This window comes from Quercus lobata, chromosome 4 (assembly GCF_001633185.2).
Source record: "Quercus lobata isolate SW786 chromosome 4, ValleyOak3.0 Primary Assembly, whole genome shotgun sequence".
Classification (NCBI taxonomy): domain Eukaryota; kingdom Viridiplantae; phylum Streptophyta; class Magnoliopsida; order Fagales; family Fagaceae; genus Quercus; species Quercus lobata.
In genome coordinates this window covers 45,438,889-45,456,314 of record NC_044907.1, presented here as the reverse complement: position 1 = coordinate 45,456,314, position 17,426 = coordinate 45,438,889, and the positions used below count along the sequence as shown (strand labels likewise).

Genomic DNA, 17,426 nt, shown 5'->3' with positions numbered 1-17,426 from the left:
TTTTTTTTTTTTAATTTCGATTCTCTGATATAAGGAAATTGGTATAACTTAAAATATTTCATCTATCTGATTATTACACTTAAAATCATTACCCTGTTGCTTGAAATCGTGTAGTTGGTAGTCATTTTCCCTTGCAAATATTGTCTTGATGGTGGCTTTGGTTGCTTGGCTCTACCTTGCAGATCTATTTGAGCCTTGTTTAGGGGCATTATGAGGCAATATGACAGCTGCAAATGCACTAGTGGAAACATATTATCTCTATTTAACTTATTATCCTCATTGTTTGTTAACCATCCTTTGTGTGATTATTGTTATTAATCCTCGAAAAACATATTTAATCTGGACTGGTTGATACTATGTTATAAGACTGCTATGTTAATCATTAGGAGATAGATTGTTGCATAATTTTCTGCAAATAATTTTAATTTTGAGATTGCTTTATACTGAAACACAGGGCAGGCTTTTATTTCTTACTTGGCAACTGTAGTTTATATTTGCTATGTTGTATTGTAGGCTATTTCTGTGGCTGAAAGAGTTGCTGATGAGTGTTGTGAACCTTCACCAGGTTAGGATGGTTCTTTGGTTGGTTATCAAGTCCGTCTTGATAGTGCAAGGTGTTTATATGCCTGCTGCACTAATTGTTTTTTAATGGTGCTTATAATATCAGAGGCATCATCTTATATTGCTTTGACTGCATTTTGTTGTTATTTTCTCAGTATTCTATAGTTTGACACAATCCATTTCACTTATCTTAAATCTTTTTCAAAGACATACAGTTTTGGAGTTCAGTTGTGATTTCAAATCCTGCCTTATGTGTCTTTCTTTTTGGGTTTTTCTTTTGTTAGTAATCTGATGTTGACGTGTTTGGCTGAGATGTTCTTTATAGTATATAGAATCAAGTGTTTGATGTTTTGTTTGGTGTGGGTATATAAACTAGCAGAGAGAGTTACTGATCACCATCAGTATACTTAGGACTAAACTGAAGTAGTAATCATGTTAGCAGTGCCAATTAAAATGTACCTTTCACGTTATATATATATATATATATATATGTCAACTGTATCACTTATATTTGCTTTAATTTTGTGATCTCAGGAGTGAAAAAACAAAGCTTCTTTTTTGTACCACGGGCATTCTTCTTAGAAAATTTGCCGTATGCCCTTCTGTCTGATTGGGTGATATTACTGAATCTATTGTAATCTCTTTGGTACTCATGCTGATTTTTGATTTCATATCAGATCTAAATTTTGATTGTCAAGTTGTTACCTATCCAAAAAAAATAAAATTATTGTTATGTTGTGGTGGTGGTTGTTTTGGTTCTAGTACTATAATTTTTCATGTCTATAAATTGTGTAGATGCTTGAAATGCTTTACTTCACGAACTCTTACCGATCTATTAATGGCAACCTAGCTATTTTAAATTATCATTCTTTTTTCTGACGTATTTCTCTCTCTCTCTTCCCCCCCCCCCCCCCCCAAATTTTAGTGGATAAATCACAAGTCACTAATCTTTCTCTTTGTCATTCGCTTTTCTTGCTGCAGCCTTAAAAATCTAGTATGCTTAAGGGGTATTAAATATCATTCAAAGTGGAGTGAACATAACATTTATTTAAGATACTTCTTTGATTAAGATAAAAAGAAAAGCATATACTTGAAATGCCACTCCACTTTTTTTTTTTAATGATTAAATGTCATTTAGAATATACTATTTTCTTTCATTTTAATTAAAGGATTATCCTAAATTAATTAATTGGTATAAGACTTAGTTTAGTTAAGTTGGTTGTGTTTCATACATTACCTTTAATGATACATAATAATTATTTCACCAAATTGTTTCAAATTAATGAATTTCTTGTGATTACAGCCATTATTAGTATAGTTTAAAGCAGTCTTTAGAAGTGACTGCAGTCACTTCTAAAGACTATAGAAAAGTGGTCTATCATATTGAGAAATAAATAGGCAACAAATATCAATAAATCTTAGAGCAAATTACATTTTAAACCCTATACTTCAGAGGTGGTTCAAATTAAGGGGTGAAATTTTTTAGCATGTGTGTTTGTGTGTTGTGGGATTATCTTGTCTTTTGGATTCATAATGAGCTGTTGAGGGTTTAGGCTAAAGCTTCCCTTTCCCACAATGATTTAAATTTTGTTTTTATGTTTTTTAATTTGTTAAAATTGATATGCTATTCTCTTAAGATATAGATAAAGATTTAGAAAGAGAACTTGTAACCTACTGGTTGTTGAATAGAATAAATCATGACAGTATGAGTATCAGATTACTAGCTAGTTCTTATTGACAATTTATTTTTACCTCTAATACATACATATATTTGATTAACTCTGCAGACTGACATTACAGCCATAGATAAAACAGTAACGGTTGTGTTGGATATTGAGAGTCTTGCACAATCCTCAGATAGAGGTTCGGGGAGCCCAAAAGTGACTGTGAGTAGCAAATCCCCTACATTGAAATCTTCACTACTCAACTTGCATGAACTATAATTCAACAACTACTCTCTCACCTCTATTGTTTTAATCACATACCTTGTGTTTTAAGATTGGTTAAATTATTTAACCAAAAAAGAAGAAGATTGGTTTAATTACAAACCTTTTCTTTTTTTAATCCATATGCTATTAACAATAATTAATAGAGGTGTGTCACATAAATGCCACGTGACTTATAAAAGTTATAAACCAATAATGGCCAGCATAATACGTCTTGAATAAAGTTTAGCACTCTTGTACTATCATCATTGTGTTATTTTAGTTTAATTTTTTTTTATAATGACAATACTTGATCCATTATATTTTCCAATTAGGAATTGTTGAAGCTTATAGTTTAAATTATTTAGAATTTATGAATGAACGCTTATACTATATGTGTTCAAAATTTCAAATTACTATATGTGTTCAAAATTTTAAATTAACTATCTCTTGAAGAATATTATTGGACTTCTTCTATTTCTATGATATTATTGGAATTATATTCACTTAAGTACTTAAAATCATTTGAACTAAACAAAACATTAAACTGTTTACTATTAAACCTAGGACTCTTTAGTCTTTGCTTATAAGTTAGACACAGAAGTCTCATATAATGGTTTTTGTGTTATGAAATTGTATGATAAATTTCCCTTCTTCCATCACAAAATTTTGGAAAGCTTGAACTACAATTTAATTAAGGTGAAAATACATAAGTGAGTTTATGTTTATCCACATTTGTTTTTAGGATTCCCTATGAGTTTGGATTATTGGAATGACATGTGTTCATCTTAGCATCAATTATTTGATAATTATGAATTTGTGTGTTTGAAGTTCTATTAATTGTGTGTGACATATAGAAACTTTACCCTAGGTTGGGTAGGTTTTTTAATAAATTACAATTTATTTCTCTCTGTTTCTTAAAATTAGTGATTTGCTTTTATTTCTCTATTGAAATTATAGAGATTATTGGTGTTTGCTTTGTTTTGCACGTTCTGTTTCATGCCTAAAACCATGTTGTGCCTTATGGAATGTTGGAAAGGGGTGGGTTGGAAAAGGAAAGGGTAGCTTTGTTGCACAATTGTCCCACTGTGTTTGATGTGGTGCATTTGGAATGAGGGAAGTACACATGAAGTGATTTGAAGAGATGTTTAAAAATTTTAGGGGATATTGGATACTATATGTTTAAATATGCTACCATTATTTAGGTTTGAATGCATGTAGTGGAAGCATGAGAACTAAGTTTATATTGAAAGTAAGCTCATTAATACATAAAATGATCTTGCACATTGCGCATGTTAAAAGCTAGTTGGATTAATTTACGTCATTTAAGTTATCATAGTAGTGAGCAATGGTCATTTCTCTTTTGCAGGAGTGGCAGCTTGTTTGAAGTTTACATTCTTCTTTCCATGGGCAAACACTGGGATTGCTAAAGGGTGAGTAAGATCTACTTCTTAATTCCCTTAAATTGTAAAATAATGTGGTGGGTTGTTGTTTAGGAGCAAGCAGGTGGCTTGCATGGAGAGAAAAGGTGGAATATATTGGGAGTGTTGTTTGTTTTGTGAATGTTAACATATTGTTGTTCAATTTGTTGTCAATTTCTTGTATTTTGTCTAAGTAAATACATATAGTATGCTGTGGTGGGTGGTTGTTGGAGAGAAAAGGTGGAGTATTTTCTATTAGGAGTATTGTTTGTTTTGTGACTTATATTTTTGAATCTCAATGTGCAATGGTGAAATTGTAATGTAGGTGCGCCTCATAACATCCTAGACACTTGGGATGTTTGATTTTGTGTATATATAACATTCTAGACATTTGACCAACGGTGTCTTGGTCTAGTGGTGCCAGGGGCTAGACTTGGTAGGGCGAACTAAGGTTCGATCCCCCGCAAGCCCGTTGGGAGGAGTTTAAAACCTTAACCCCGGGACCCGCTCCGAAACCGGACTAGTCGGCCCAGTGGGTTCGGATACCGGTTGGGAAACCAAAAAAAAAAAAAAAAACATTCTAGACATTTGGGATGTAATTATAGATATGGTGTAATTAAATATATTTAGTTTCTTGGTTTAATGTGTTATTGTATTTGCTATTGGAAAATATGAATTCTGGTTCATTAGCGTTGCTATAAAATAGGTATTGGAAAATATGTATTGTAGGTACATTACAGGTGCTCAAAAAATATAAATTTTTTTTTTTTTTAAAAAAAATGACCTATCCCAGCGCTTTGAAAATTGCTGGAATAGGGTTTGGAAATTTTTTTTTTTTTAAAAAGACCTATCCCAGCGCTTTTGAGAGCGCTGGAATAGGTACCGCCATGCCAGCGCTTTTGAAAGCGCTGGTATAGGCCTTTTAAATTTTATTCATCCATGACCTATACCAGCGCTTTTAGAAGCGCTGGCATAGGTACAACCTATGCCGACGCTTTCAAAAGCGCTGGCACAAGTAGTAAAAACGCTGGTATAGGTTATATTCACATTTTCATAAAGGCTGTCCCAACACAAGTAAAAACGCCGGAACAGGGTTTGAAAGCGCTGGGACCTATCCCAGCGCTTTTGAAAAGCGCTGGTACAGGTCCGCGTGACCCTATCCCCACACTCAAAAGCCAGCGGTTTGAAGCGCCGGGAAAAAAAACGCCGGGATAGGAATTTTGACCCTATCCCAGCGCTTTTTAGGGCTATCCCAGCGGTTTTGAAAACGCTGGGATAGCCCCATTTTTTTGTAGTGTACATTTAACCTTAATATTGACAATAAGAAGCTAATTTATTTAACACACAATCGGTTCCAAGATACCTGATCTCACTATATCTTCTTATCTCTAGCCTTTCTGAGAGGAATCTAGATAAGGAATTCAATCATCTCATGCTTAGCTGGGTTCAATCACATGTTTATTTTAAACGAAAGTGAATCAAGAAGTTTCGGTGCTAAAATATTGATTTTCTGTTAGTACTATTGATAGGTAAGTAGGATTTCATTTATAATAAAAAAGACATTACTGGTGGTGTACTACAATCCTCAAAAAGTATATCTTTCAATAAAATCTATAAAACTAGCCTCCATCTCATCTTGGGGTCTTCCTTAATCCTCCCGCTAAAGTTAATATTGTGGGAGTTAAAAGGGATGAATTCTTATTGTTTGGGGCTGTTATTTGCGAAGCCATTTGGAGGGCTAGAAACCAAGCTATCTTTGAAGGCAAAAAAACTAATCCAATTGAGCTATGCCAGAAAGTTGATAAGTCCATAGGTGAGCACAAAATGCCCATAGCAACCCATTCTGGCTTCCAATTGCCGAAACCAATTCAAAGGTGGAAGAAACCACCTAGAGATTCAATCAAGATAAATGTTGATGCTGTTTTCAAAGATGATAAATTCTCCATTGTAGCGGTTGCTAGAGATTGGAGAGGTGAAGTGGTTTTTGCTTGTGCTAAGAGAGTATATTCCATCCTCCCTCTTCAGGCAGAAGCAGAAGCCACTAAATGGGCTTTAAGTTTAGCTAAAAGTATTGATGTAGCTGCTATAATTGTGGAGAGTGACTCCAAAGTCTGTGTAGACACTCTAGCTCCTTCTGGTAATCAGGTTCCCTAGAGAATTAGAGGTATATGCAATGAAATTCTCAACTTGATTCACTCATTCCTGGCTATCATGTCGCCTAGATCCCTAGGGGGGCAAACAAAGCAACTCATTCTCTAGCTAAGTGGTCATTTGTGAATAACGTTTTTGGTTCTTTCGATGTAGGTTTCGGCCCTTCTTGTTTTGAGCTTATCATTACGGAAGAGGCTCTTATTTCCTCTTTGTAATTCTTTTGTCTTGTGAATAAAATCTCTTGTTCATTAAAAAAAGAGAATGAGTGACTACTTAAGGAAGCCATCCACTCATACAATAGACATAGAAAAAGAAATTTGACATCCAGTCTTGATTGTTAGTACTGCTGTGCTCTTAGGTGCTAGGTTGTGAGGTACATTTGTTTTACTCCTAGGCATTGATGGGATTTTACTGACCCAATTTATTATGAGAAATTATTGTTGATGAAACATCTGTATACGTACCAGTTTAGTTTTATGTCATCCCAAGTTGGAACAATCAATAATTAAGTTCTTATAAATTATATATATATATATATATATATATATATCTACAAAATTAGCTATGCCACTTGGCGTAGTGTGAGACATTGACTATACATTTCTACAAAGTTAGCTATGTCACCTAGCATAACATGTGACATTCAAGGGTGTTCAACATTTTACATTCTCTCAACTTCAACTTTTATATATTATATTAAAATTAGATTAATGGCATAATGGTGTTAAATATTCAAGCAAGATTGCTGTTGGAGCTGTATTCTAGGCTGAAATATAAGGAAGATAGAGACTAGTAGTAATGGAAGATTGTCAACAGTGAAAGTACAATGAGATGTTCTGCACCATGACTTTTTGGAAAAGCTTAAAGAGCTAGTTGATTATATCCTTTTTTATTTTTTAACAAAAGGTCCATTTGGGATTCATTTATTTTGTTGAAACTAAAAACTTTTTGCTGAAAGTACCGTAGATAAAGGTAAAAGTTAACTGAAATAGTACAATGGGGTCCATGAATAGTACCAAAAAGTGCAGTAAGATCCATGAATAATACCAAAAATAAGTTGAATAGTGAAATAATTTTCATTTTTCATTGATATCCAAACGGAGGCTAAATGTTATTCGAGTCCCACTGCATACTTGTAGGCAGTATCACTCAATTAGCCCATGCTCTCCTATGATTGCACAAAGTTGCAAAGGGAACTATGTGAGTCAAAATACCAAGGAAATGGTAAATGATCGGCACAATTACTTTATAGGATATGAGCTAATAGTTTAAAATGGGAGAACTAGGTTGACAATCAAGATAAAAGAACTTATAGACACAAATTGGAACAAATATGAATCAGCTCTTATTATTCTTTGTCTTAGTTGAGGTAGGGGATCATACAATGGATTACACCTCTATGTGTGTATTTTTCTAGATCCCCTTCTCAGGTGGAGAAAGGCCCTATTTATAATAATGATCCCTCCCTTTAGTAGTGGGATTATGTGGTGGAGAAGAGATACTTGTCCCATTAAGTGCCTCCTCCACCTTTTAGGGAGGTAAGTGGATTGTTAGGTGAGAAGCATTGCTAAGGCCGGTCATTTAGTCATAAATGCAACCCTTGGTAGGTGGGAATACCCTTGGTAGGTGCCTCCTGCAGCCCCTCCTCTACCACGGCTTCTAGATCAAGAACTATCTCTGTGCCCTAATCTGAGAAATATGATATAGGTATAAAATCCAAAACTGATTTAGCTAATTTTAAATCCTTTGTTAGACCTCATGTTTATCACCATTGTGGTGTTTCTGGACACATTCGTCCTAATTGCTTTAAGTTGTATCCTCAAAAGCAAGTATCCGAACAGTCAAAGTTTTCCTCTCAAGAACCTACACCTTTGTTTGGAGAGTTATTAAAAGTTTTGAGCTTTTTAACTCAATTTTAGGAGAATTTTAATTCTTCTATGTCCTTTAGTAGACATACTAGGACACATGCCTTTTCATCTTCACGGCCAAAGACTTGTGCTGTGTGGGTGAGAAAGGAGCCTAAGACTTAATTGTCTTTTCTGTTTGTCCTCTACTTTAATTCTTTCTATCTAAAGTAGGACTCTCATTGCTTGATTTCTTATCTGCTTTTGGAATCATGTTTTCATGCATCTGCACCCTTTTATCATGCATTCATGCGTATGCATCTTTCTTTCATGCTTTCATGTTGTTTGTCTGTTTTTGTTTGGTTGTTTTGTTTTTATTTCGTTTTTTTTTCAAAATAAAAATAAAAAGGAAAAATCAAAAAAATCCAAAAACAGTGTGTTTGTGTACATTAGTATTTGTGTACCTTGGATGGCCAATGAAACAAAGTTTTCTAAACTTTGTATCTCTTGTAGCTTAGATGAGTATCTCTATGCACAACTAAGCAAGTGAGTTTTGTGGCTTATGTTTGTGATGAGTAAGGTTAAGTAATCTCTTGAGCTTAACACTCGTATCACTCTTTTTTTACGGGAAGGACTAGAAAATCCTAAGAGAAAGACATAAATAACCATCTCAACACTGTTGCCCGCCAATCATGAAATGACATTTGTATGTTTCGGTATAGCAAAAGTGGAATGTCAAATGCTTAACATAATTGGGTATTTCTTTTCTATCTCTTATATGCCCTTGCATGGTTTGCTTAAAAGAAAAATATGCAAAGAAAATAAAAGGCAAAAAAAATCAAATGCTTTATATATGATTGCAAGCGTGTATTCTAGAAAATGTGTGACTTATAGGATGTATCTCGAAGGTGATAGTCCCCATCAAACAGTTATGACTGTATGTGAGTTAAGTTGATTTTCTCATACCTCAAATCATCATAACATGTAAACACTTATGCAATCTTGCGATGTTTTTCACACACAACACATAATATTCTTTGCTACTTTTGAGACATGTGCAGGTACAATATGATTTGGCCATCACAAGGGATACATGTGTTAATGTATGCTCACTAAACTGTCTTAACTTGTTGTTGAAATATAAAATTGGTTAGACTTGTTTATTGTGTGCATGTGTGTGTGTTTTGGATCTATGTGCTAAACATTTTTTTTTAGAGATGATTTTGAGAGCTTAAAATGTTATTTGGCTCTTTGGTTGAGTAGAATGCTTGATTGCATTCACATTGGTATTTTTCTCCTCTTTGAAAAATTGTTTTTAAGCTTCTCGACAGCTTTTGGACACCTCTCGATAGATTGCTATCTATCGAGCCCCTCTTTCTTCTTGTCTCAATAGAAGTTAACGCAATCTTGATCCATCGAGTTTTCTGGACTTTGTCTCAATAGCTTCTCAACAGATTCTCCATCCATCGTGAAACCTTCTATCTGCTCAATAAATGCTCGATAGCTATTCAATCCATCGAGGTTGGCTTCTACTCGATAGCTTCTCGACAGCTTCTCGATAGTTGGGATACATGGGTTAGCAAGAGACCCTCCAAGCCTAATCTACCCGCTGTACCTAAACCCTCCAAGCTCCTACTCCAACAAGGCTTCTCAGAATCGTGTCTTGTCTAGCTCTTCAGATCCCGCAACAAGCTCTATGTTGCATCTGCCATCCTTGGCTTCTTCCAATGCTTCCTAGCAGCACCAAACGATCACTTGACACTCTGAAAGGGTATGATAAGTATTTGGGCTATCAACCTCTCAATGGTATGAAAATATAGAGGTAGAAGTTGAGGAAAATCCACAAGCTATTGTGTAGAGAATTGTGGGTATAACAATCTCTAACTCTCAAGGTGTTTGGCTAGGGTTTTCTCTCAGAAGCACTCCTTTACATTTGTGGGTAATATGGGTATATATAGTGCGGGTACAGAAAGTGTGTATCAGATAGTATAGTCTGGCAAAACAGAATGTCTCGCGGGTGTCTCGCAAGAAGGCCTTACCCGCGAGACTCACGAGACACAGCTGTCTCCATCTGTACTGATTCTTCGCATTCTAGTCATGTGCAGGGCACATGCATTACTTTGCGAGATGCTAAGTTGCGAGATACCTGCGAAAACCTCTTCAGTCTTCAATAGCTTAAGTCTTCACACACTCTCTCTCTATCACACAATCCTTACAATCAAATCCCACAATAAATATAGGGTACAAAAGATTAAATATAATTACAATCAAATTTGGCACGGAATTAAAGCCAACAAAAGACGTAGTTGTAAATCACAACTTTACAATCTCCCCCTTTGGCTATTCCGTGACAAAACCCCTAAAACAGACTCTAGACTTAAGTTTGGGAACAGTGGCAAAACTCACTCACACCTAATCTAGAAGCTGTGAAGCACTTGCACATATATACCTGTAACCTGAAACGCTTGCACACAAACAAAACTTCTATTAAGCTTATGACAAGTTGAATTCATGGTACGTATATGAGCAAGTAAAATGCGATCAAGTTAGTAAACACACTAGAGCATGTAAGCATATCTTGATCAAACAGGATCAGTCATTGAAGAATGACTACAATGAACATTTAGCAAGTAAATGCTCATCCGGACACGCAATGCAATAAAGACCAATCCCACGGATCAATTGCATGTCCAACACTCTACCAATGCAAAATACATAATGTATATGCATCTAGGAACAAGATCCTACTAGGGTACAAGAGTGAGGTACTCAAGACATATTGGCAATATCTTAAGAGTAGAAAAAGATGCTACAAAGCAATAAGGTAAACAACATATTGAATATAAACTAAAATTAAAAACAGAGTGTACTAAAGTTTTAAATAAAAGCAATAAAAGTATAAACATAAACCAGCAGTTATAAAGGCCAAAAATAAACACAAGTAAACCGCCTGTGAACCAATAACCAATGTTTCTAAGCCTAAACCTATGCTCCCCCTAACACTGTGCAAGCTCTTCCTCAGCTCCCCTTCAAAATTTTCTTCCCCTTTTTGACCAGAATGGCCAAAGAAGCTAGAACTGATTAGACTCTGAATCTGATCCCTACGCCATGGACAAGTCCTTGATCTATGAAGACAATGTAGTGATCTATACCTGGACGTATGCAAACTGGGTCGCGATGTGCTGCACATGGGAGTCTAGCATGGTGAACGTCTGATCCACTCTAGCTAGGAGGAGATCAAGTCTGTCTAGTCCTCGTGCTGGTGCAGAAGAGGATGGTTGTGCTGAAGTCTCTAAAGCAGAAGTGAATCTATCAATCTCCTCCTATGTATCTTCACCCTTGTCCTCAACACGATCCTGTGGTATCATATGCACACCTATTTTAGAACCCTTGATGTGAGCTGTGCTCCTAGTGAGTGTATGTGCACCAATGGGATAGTCCCTCTGAACTACTTTGAGGCCACTCGAAATTTGAGGGTGCTCCGTTGCAATGAGGCCCATAATGAGAAAGGGAAAGGGCATTATAGTCCTTGAATCCTGCTTCATAATGCTCTTTTTCAACAAGTAGAGAATGTGTCCACAAATATCAATCTCCTTGTGGGTGAAGAGATCGCACAAAAAACATTATCCTTGGAGTTGACAATGTAGTAAGGTTGGTGACCGGGTACAGGTTGTGAATCATCACATAGGCCAAAGTCCTCATCTCTGGTGAAAATGGTATTGTGTTCATGGATGACTTCTTCAGTGTACCCCCAAGTATCCTTATCATCTCCTCTGTAGAACCCAATCTATCCTCATATTGCACTGTAATTGGCTGTGAGGGAGGACAAACTTCTAGGAAATCCTGAATTCTTTCCCTAGTTATGACAAACTCTTTGTGTCTCACCTGGCAGTTTATGTGATTTTCTTCTACACTGGCATTGGAGAAGAACTCTTTGATGATCTCCAAATACACAACTCCACTCGAGTTCAAGAGCTTTGTCCATGTCCTGTCCTTGAACACTTCAGGTATGAAAGTGTCCTTAAGTGATTCCATTTGTACGACCCTTTCCATGATGATTGTTTTATCCTTATAGCAATCATTATACTTCATATCAGCTTCAGCAGACTTGAAATGATCAGAATCAGTGCGTGCACATTTGGAAGTTGGTTTCTTGGTGGCTGCATGCTTAGTAGGAGCCATCTGTGCAAAGGAACACAAAACATAAAAGAAACAAGTGTGCAAATACAAAACAGAACACAAAACTTGATTAGATTTAAGTTAGTTCAAAACAAAAGTAAAACAACCTAAAATAAAGCATAACCAACTCAAAACAGAGTAAATAAACTCAAACAACATGCTAAAGGTGTTAAAACAAGGAAGCATAAACACAATGCATGAATTAAGCAATTGTGCATATGTGTGTCTGTGCTGAGCATGTGCTGATGCATGTGTGTGCAACATGTGATGCATGGGGATGCAGCATGAGATGCATGAGGTTTGCTTAGTGTGTGCATGGCATGGCATTGAGGCACAAATTTGACATAGTGTGTAAACACCATAAACACTGACCAAAACATGATAAGCATGATCAGACAAGACAAAATCCAAGCATTGGAACTCACTTGAGTCCAATTCAACACAAAAATGTCACTAGGACATTTTGTCAAACACCTAACATGCAACAAAGTACACAGATGATGTAAAATGCATGAACATAATGAATTTTGCCTCAATAAATGCTCAAACTGCCATAAGGGGCCAACACAAGAGCAATCACAGTAAATGGGACTCAGCTCAATCAAAGATTTTGAAAAAATTTCACAAAAACTAAGAACCCCAACCCATTTTCGAAAAATCCCCAATATATAAAACCCTAAGCTAAAATCTGCATAAACTCAGTAAAATGATAAGAGAGGGTATCAAAAATGCATACCTTGAAGAGATTTTGCAAATATAAACTTGAAATTGATGGGGTTTTGAAGAAAAATAAGTTTTGGGTTGAAGGGGGTTCGAGAGAGTCTAAGTGAGGGAAGTGAAGAATATTTGAAAAACTGTCACATCTGCTACATAAAAACTGAAAACACGCGTTTTTTGCAGGTTAGAAAGTAGCAAAACAGTCGCGAGAAAGTCGCGAGACATACTGAAGCTTTCGCGAGAAGCCCTTAGTCCCAAAACAGTTGCGCGACAGTCACGATAGCCTCTGTATGAACTTGAAAAAAATTCAGTTTTTGCCTAAAAACATTTCGCGAGAAGAGTTTAGTCACAAAATACTCGCGAAGCAGTAGTGAGACTTTCTGTATGAAAATGTGACTTTTTAATTTCCCTTAAGCACATTTCGCGGGAAGCTTTTTGTCGCTAGTTTCAAGGTTTTTAGACCTGGACCGTTCAATGAATCGTAAAACTAAGAGGTTCAAGGTTTTTAAAGTCGAACCGGAGTCAAACCGTGATGATGTCATAATTAATTAATAATTATTTAAATTATAAATTAATATAAAAAAATTAACAAAAATAATCAAATCAAAATAAAGATACATATTTCAAATATATTTTTCATACCATAGCTTTTATAAACAAATAAGAAATATCAAATTCAAAGCAAATATAAATATAGTATTTTTTTTTTATTTCTTTATATGTTGATTAGTAAAACTTGCTATAATACTAATAATAATGATAATAATAGTATAAGTTAAAAAATAAAAAAATAAAATAAAAACAAACGAACAAACAAACAAACACGAAAGCAAAAAACTTTTGTAATAAGTTCATATTTCCACTAGTATGTCCATTTATTTAATCCCACGTATTAGTTTAATAATACTAATATAAATGAAAAATTAATAATAGTTTTTAAATTTTAGTAAGAGTAATCATAAAACAAATGCAAAAGAAAAAAGAAAAGAAAAAAGAAAGAGTAAACCTAGATATTAATGTAAAGTGGAGGTAGTCTTAGTCAACCAAAATGACTGAATGACCAAAAGGCTGAGATAGTCACGTGAAGGCACGCAAATCTAAAAAATTACACATAAAACAAACAACAAGGCATTGAAGGGGCGGACATTACAACACACAAAAAACTGAAAAAGAAGAAGCAGAGTAGAGGATGTGAAACGCAGAAGAAGAAGAAGAAAGGAGCGACCACTGTGGGTTGCTTCAGGCAACCAACGATATGCTGTGACAAGATGAGTTCATTCAGGCAAAAATTATTTATAATGTAAAATGAGGCTCTCTGTTTTTCTTTTTTATTTCGCTCGATTTTTTTATTCAAATTCTTCACCGAGTGATATCTGTTTTCCGGCATAAATACGATATGTATCTCGGAACAACGCCTTTAAATTTTTTTTTTAAGGAAACCGTGCGAACCTTGAAAACCGGCTATGGTTCTTAGAACCGTACGGTCCAACCACGGTTCGAACAGTTTCATGCTTTTTTCACATAGAGAGGTTCTTAGAGCTAAAAGAACCGCGATACTAGGCGGTTCACGGTTAATCTGGTCGGACCGTACGGTCCGGTCCGGATTTGAGAACTATGGCGAGCTTCTCGCGAAAAGACCTTTGAACCTGTTTTTGAAGAAAAACACAAAAATGCATTTTGAACAAAAACTAAAAGCACGAAAGTATAAAATCACTTTAAAAAACATATAAAACACTCAAAAAAAATTTGGGTTTGATTAGCAAGTACTTAAGCATACACATTACATTTGAACATGTACAATCACACAAATGAGATAAGCATTATCTAAAAAAAGTCTTGTGTGTAGTGTGTGAGTATCAAATGAGGAATAGTCCATAGACCAGAATGAAACTTCAATGATCAATTCAATCAAGTCATACACAACTGGTACAAAATCAAGTGGTCAATCTCAATTATAGAAATGAACATATATGACCTCCCACAAAAGAAAGATTACAAAACTTAGAAGCTTTTCATTTGGCTTCTACATAAATCATAACAGTTGATCCTTTTTGGATAATACATCTCTTTTTGAGATCGGTGCTTGAAATTTTTGATATTTCAACATGTAGAGTTAGCCTTTGGCTTTTTGAGCACCATACATTTCAATACATAAGTCGCTTTCCCTTTTTCCTAGTCAAATACTAGTATGTGAGACAGGATTTTACAGCTCATTATCTCTTTTCATTTGGAGATCTACATTTGGTGAGCTCTATAGCAAAAACATAAAAATAAAGTGAGAAGAGATATAGGCACAAGTCTATGCAGGTATCAAGACCATCAAGACTATTGACCAATCATTTATGACAAGCTTGAAGATCTATTTACAACAGTCACACATAGATTTCAAGATTTCTCCCACACAGATAAATGTGCATACATAACAAGTTAGACTCGTAAATGCACTACGCCATTAGTACGAAGGTACTAGGCCAAACTCACATGTGAAACACACAAAACAAGTGATCAAACTTTTTAAAGATTTTTCAATTTTTTATAGTTTTTGAATTTTTGAACACACTCAAAAATAGAACAAGAAAAGTAAGATCAATAACAATAAGTAAGAGCAAAACCTGTAAAAGAAACATGCTAAAAACAGAAATAAATGCATGATATGATGCATGAACCTATGATCCTAAGCATTGGAAGTATTGATGCATGGACATAGGAGATAATCATGCATGAGTACCCCTCTTCACCTACACGTCACGTGCGTTTGGGGTGATATCCCTATAAGATTGGGTACGTGAATTGTGTCCTTCAAACCTGCTGATGAAGTTTGCCAAACATGTGGTGAATGCCTCAATCATCTTCATTACGTTCATCACACTGGAATCTCCATTTTGACTTCTTAATTGTCCAACAGCCCAATTCCTCTTGTCATCTCTTAGTCCTCTTGACCTTTGATCCCTAGCATTATTCAATGCTCTTAGCTTATGACAATTAGCTCTGGTGTGTCCAAGAAGTCCACAATGATGGCATACATGGTTCGTTCTTGAACCTCTTTGTGATTTTGAAGGTGATCTCCCTTTGGCTTCAGACCTGAACGTTGATTGGTTGCGAGGTTTGTTCAACATCCTTTGGTCAACCACATTCTTCTTTTTCTCAACCTTTGCCTTCTCCATAGTAAGGGAAACTACAACTGGCTCTTTGGCCTTCACAAACTTCACTTCTTTGGAGATATTCACGGCCGAACTACTTTCTCTGGTGTATCCCAATCCGGTTTTGTCGGAGAAGGGTTTTTGAAGAGAAAGGACTTCATCGAGCTTCTTGGAGGAGACTCGCTCTACTTTAGCGTTGGCTTGAACCACTTCAAGCTCAAGAAATTTTATCTTTGAGTAGGCTTCGGTCAATTCTCCATTCAACGTCTCTATTTCACATTTGGCCTCCTTATAACGCACTAAAAGACTTCTATAGTCCTCATCTGCCTTCTTCATCTTTTTAACAATGGCCTTGGCTACCCTTGCATATTCTCCAAACTTCTCGAGAAGGGAATTATAGTTCTCTTGAAGGCCCGTTGAACTTTCATCTTCTTCAGCATCCAATTCTTCTACAATTCCCATGGATTTCTCATCACTATGCTCCCCAAGTTCTTGCACAAGCAAATTCAAGTCCTTTGAAGTTTCAAAATGAGCAATAGTCATAAATGCTGAGAAATTCCCTTCTTCATCACAGCTATCCTTCGAATCTGAATTGGAAGAGTCCGAATCACTAAGAGTTGTGGCATATGCCTTGCCCTTCATTCTCAAATAATTAGAACATTCTTTCTTAACATGTCCATGTCCATTGCACTCGAAGCAAGTGATTCCTTAAGTAGATTGAGGCTCCTTCCCATCTTTCTTCCTGAACTCCTTCTTATCACCCTTGTAAGATGAAAACTTCCCTTTGTTGAAAGGCTTCCCATTTTTTTTCATCTTTAGAAATTTTCAAAAGTTCTTGCAAGGAATGATACTTCCTTCTACACGTCATCCTCTTCAAAGGAGTTGTCCATTCTCTCAGTAATGGTTTTGAGAGCAAGTGATTTGCTCGATTTATGAGAAGGCAGTCCCAATTCATATGTTTGGAGAGATCCAATTAGCTTTTGGATTTTGATCTCATCCAAGTCTTTACTCTCTTCTATAGCTGTGACTTTTGCTCGGAAACTTTCAGGTAAAGACCTCAAAATCTTTCTCACCACCTTAGAATCTTCAATCTTCTCTCCAAGATTGAGTTTGGCAATTACAATTTCATTGAGCTTTCCATAGAAGGAATCAAAAGCCTTATCATCTCCCATCTTAAGTTCTTCAAATCTGGTGGTAAGCATTTGAAGTTTCATGTCCTTGACTTTCTTGGTACCCTCATAGGTCGTTTCAAGGATCGTCCAAGCTTCCTTAGCTATCTTCACGTGTGATATCCTATGAAACTCATCAGGGGACACACCACAGAATATAGCATTAATGGCCTTACTATTCGCATTAGCTAATGCAAGAGCTGCCTTGTCCCATTTGGACTTGGCAGTTGTGGGTTTAACATACCCATTCTCAACGGAATCCCATACGGACTTATCTATAGCACACAAGAAAGCCCTCATTTGGACCTTCCAAAAAGCA

The 17,426-nt window shown here is 35.8% G+C and overlaps 1 long non-coding RNA gene across 1 annotated transcript; it reads left to right on the top strand.

The window, feature by feature from the left end:
• Positions 1 to 262: 262 nt before the first annotated feature.
• On the top strand, positions 263 to 4,205 carry LOC115983268. The gene is made up of 3 exons (XR_004089965.1): positions 263 to 565; positions 2,402 to 2,447; positions 3,856 to 4,205. It is a non-coding gene; the product is annotated as an uncharacterized LOC115983268 (long non-coding RNA).
• Positions 4,206 to 17,426: the final 13,221 nt, after the last annotated feature.